Raw genomic sequence first — 5,000 nt, 5'->3', positions numbered from 1 at the left:
AGAAGTGAAATTATCTGTAAACACATTTTTTTCCCAGAAGATAGAATAGTAACAACGCACGGACAAACATCGAAAAACAAACACGTTTGCGCGTTTTTTTATGTTTACAAAATATATGAAGCAAAATAATCATTATTATTATTATCATTATCGTAATCTTTATCATCATTATCATAATAATAATAATAATATCATTATTACTATTATTATTGTTATTGTTGTTATGACAATAATAATAATCATGATAATAATTATTATTACTATTACTCTTATTGTTATCTTTATTATCATTATTATTATTATAATTATCATCATCACCATCACCATTACTGTTATTATTATTATTATTATTATCATTATCATTATCATTATCATTATCATTATCATTATCATTGCTATTATTATCATCATTATTATCATTATTTTTATCATTGTCATTATTATTATTATCATTATCATTATCCTCCTCTTCCTCATATTATTATTATTATCATTATCATTACTACTACTGCTACTACTACCGCTACTACTACTATTAATATCATTATTACTATGATAACAATAATGAGATAATAGTAATAATGATGATGACCATGATGATCATAGTGATGAAGATATTAATATGAATACTAATAATGAATAATTAAAACAAGTAATATTAATAATGATAAATTTATTGAGTCTTATAACCAAAGCTAAAAGGATAATGTTGATAAAAACAAGAGTAACAACAATAGAATTAAGGAGACCGGACTGATAAAGCCCCCGGCATTAGCAGGATAAATAAATTTTACAAAGCTGACCAATTATAGAGCTTAAGATATCAAGCTTGCGAATAGGAGTGAGAATTAATAAAACAATTAGTCTCACAAACTTATTAAAGATTTTTTTTTCTTCCTTTTTAGGGGTTCCTTTCTTTTTTTTCAGGTTTAACTTCTTTAACGTCCACTCTGTCTCGGTCTTTCTCATATTCTTTCTTATTATTTATGCTCTGTCTCTGCCTGTTTGTCTGTCTGTCTGTTTCTTTCTCTCCCCTCCCTCCCTCCCCCCCTCTCTCTCTCTCTCTCTCTCGCTCTCTCTCTCTCTCTCTCTCTCTCTCTCTCTCTCTCTCTCTCTCTCTCTCTCTCTCTCTCTCTCTCTCTCCTCTCTCTCTCTCTCTCTCTCTCTCTCTCTCTCTCTCTCTCTCTCTCTCTCTCTCTATATATATATATATATATATATATATATATATATAAAAACACACACACACACACACACACACACACACACACACACACACACACACACCACACACACACACACACATTTCTTTCACATTTCTTCCCTATCTTTTTTTTTTTTTACTTTCCCTTCTCTCTCCCTCCCTCTATCCCTCTCTCTTCTTCTTTTCTTTCTCTCATTTTATTTCTTGCTCTTTTCTCCATTTTTGTCCCTTATTAATGCAATGACGATTTACTTTGGCAATTTTACAATCGCAAATGATAATGACAAAAACAACAATGATAATGATGATTATAATAAAAATGATAATGATGATTATAGTGAGAATTATAATGATTCTCATGATAGGAATAATGATGATAACAATGATAATGATAATGATAATGATAATGATACAGGTGATTTCTGATTATAATAATAGTATTGATAATAACAATGAAAACACAACAGTAGTAATAATAATGACAATAATGACAATAATATTGATAAGGGAGGGTCGAGAAAGAATAGTTATGACAATAATACCACTGTAGTAGTAATAGTAGTAGCAGTAGTAGAAGTAGTAGTAGTAGTAGAAAAAGAAATAGCAGCAGCAGCAGCAACAGTAGCAATAGTAGTAATAGCAGCAATAATGGTATTAACAATAACAGACAAAAATAATGTCAAAATCCGCCTCAAGCAACAGCAGCAAAAGCAATATAAACAATGTAATAATCATAGATGGAATAATAAAAAAAAAAAAAAAAAAAAAAAAAAAAAAATATATATATATATATATATATATATATATATATATATATTATTATATTTTAATATATATATATATTATATATATATATTATATATATATATATATATATATATATATATATATATATATACTTGGACTATGAAGGTACCATAAGATTTTGGATTTGGTATTGGTAGCCTTGCTTGATTAGATAACTTACCTAATATCTATCGTTCCCGTTTGGGTCGCGAACACTGATGTTTCACAGCGTGAGGTGGACATGGAACTACATGACTAAACAAAAGTAATAACACGGAAAACCATAATAATACTAGAGACGCCTTGCCACACAGGTAGTTGCCTCTCTTCAGAGCATGATAATGAGCCTGTTCTGAAGAATCCTCAAACTGCGACCATGGGAAGATAGGTGTCAGGTTAATGTACATTATACTCACAAGCTGTGCCTCCTAGTATGATAAAACTACGGGTATAGTGAAAGAGGAGGGTTTCCAATACATTTGATGTAGTTTGTTATCATACTAGAATATCATATGTTACAAAGAAGGTCTATAACCCAGATTTTACTGGTTTCCGAATAGAAATTATCTTTCTGATATACAAAGGGCATCACTACATTGAACAATACAGTGCATTTAGAAAATTTGAAATTGTCTCATCATTTAGACAGCGTTAAAACAAGGTGAACTATAAATATCATATCTTATAGAATATAATGCATCTTAGAATCCTTGCCAAATTCTGACTTACTAATGCCATAGTGATAACACTATTGATGATAACAACATTAAGTGATGACTAGTAAGAGGAAGGATACAGTCAAGGATAATGGTGATAATGAACATTTTTCTGGTTGTGATAATGAAAATATCTCATCGCTATCATCAGCGGCGATTGTGAGAACTAGCCGTACAGCCTTACAGCCTTATAGACTTAATCATACAGTGATATAACCCTTTCCACTATCACCCTAAAACAGATACATGCAATAAACATAAACAAACGCTTTATCCATCACTACAAATCTCGCTGATGCATATATATAGGAGTTCGCGCAAATTAAAGATATTTCTCCCTTGAACAAGTATAATTTGAACTTCATTTCGGTCCATTAACTCCAATTCTGATACAACTGTCTCTTGTGCACAGTTAAAAGAAAGAGCCGATGGATAAAATCGTATAAACTACGGGTATAACGTGAGACGTGAATTTGAATGGGAATCGTATTAGACATTTTACACTGGGGAGATTCTAATAAAAGCAGGAATATGAAGGCTATACGTATTTGTTGCTCTGTTCACCAGTTGGCCCCGAATTCGTAATAAAATCACAAGAGGAAATTTCACGCATGGAAGCCTTGATAATATCCAATCTTATTTACACACTATATTATCTTCCAACTTAAAGATATACTATGGTAACTTCCCAGCAAAGCTGTGGGTATTTTTGTACACGTGGATATGAATGATAGAAATTCTGAATAACAGTTAAGATATTTATGATATCATCATTATACGGTTACAGCTATTACTACTACTAGTACTCCTACTGCTACTACTGCTTCTACCACTACTACAACTAATACTGTTACTACTATTACTGCTACTTTTACAATTACTGCTACCAAAGTCATCAAACTCTTAGTTGACTTTGACTACTACTACTCCTATTACTACTATGCAAATACTACTACTACTATTAGTACTACTATTACTACTGCTAACGCTACTAACACAACTACTACTATTACTACTACTACTACAACTACTGTTACCAACATCACTACTACCACTACTACTACTATTACTACTCTTATTACTACTGTCGTGACCTGGATTGCAGCCTCCACGTCAGATGATGACCATCCGAGCGGCATCCGAACGTTTTGCGCCACCGAGATAATAAAGGATGCCTTATATCGTATGTATAAAGAGACATGTCGGAACCCCCTATTTTTTGTAAATTCGATTTTGTTTATAGTAACGTCCACAATTTAGGTACAAAATTCCAATCTAATTAACGTCGGATCATATTTAAAATATCCATGGCGCATTCCCAAATTCTCCTTTTAAGTACCCATAATCCTTACACCCACGTAAATAACCAGCACTAGTTTCCCACAGGGGATTCTGCAGCCTTCCATAGTTTAGGAAACGCCGCTCTGGACTCTGCTTGTTTTCAAAATCGGTTGTTTGTGAAAATCAAGGAACCGCTGTGAATCGGCCTACTTCAGCCTCCGGTCGCCTAAGATAAGTACGAGTGAGGATTTTAGGTTTGAGAAATTAAAAGTTTAGGCTGGATACCTTCCTGTAATTCGTGAGCTTTATTTTAACGTGGGCTGTTTTATTGCTTCGTGTTTTTAGTGTTCCTCTTTAAATGTATATAGTTGTTTTTATGCCTTAGAAATATCCATCCTATACACCGTAGTTATAACAATAAAATCTAAATCTAACTTGTGTTAAATTTTAAAATAAAGTAGTAAGCATAATTGTTTTGCGACGTTAAGGAGGTATTTCAGCTACACAACATCAACCTTTTTAGAAATTCACTTTTTAATACTCAGTATAAGATGCACCTGTTATTGAGTCGCTACAATACCACGCCACCACCATCAATCTCTTTGCTTCAACTACACCACGACCTGCTGCTGCCACTACTGCTGTTACTACTGCTGCTACTACTACTACTACTACTACCGCTACTATTACTTCTCCTACTACCACTACCACTATTACTACTACTATCAATACTGCTACTTACGACTACCACTTCTTTTGAAAAGTTCTCGACTGGAAGTTTTTAATCAATCTGCTGTTATTACGTACGGGACGCTAAATAAATGAACACAGAGTAAGTTCAAAAGGATGCAAAGATCAATAGAGAGATAAATGTTGGGGATAACTGAGAGACACAGGAAAATGTCAATATTGATAAGAGAACAGCATGTTAAAGATAAAAAAATGACGAAAGGCAAAAAGAGAGATGGCTTTGACAGCTAAAAGAGAAGAATAACAAGCAGACAAGCAGGATG

This window comes from Penaeus monodon, chromosome 10 (genome assembly GCF_015228065.2).
Source record: "Penaeus monodon isolate SGIC_2016 chromosome 10, NSTDA_Pmon_1, whole genome shotgun sequence".
NCBI classification, from domain to species: domain Eukaryota; kingdom Metazoa; phylum Arthropoda; class Malacostraca; order Decapoda; family Penaeidae; genus Penaeus; species Penaeus monodon.
This window is presented reverse-complemented; position numbering follows the sequence as displayed.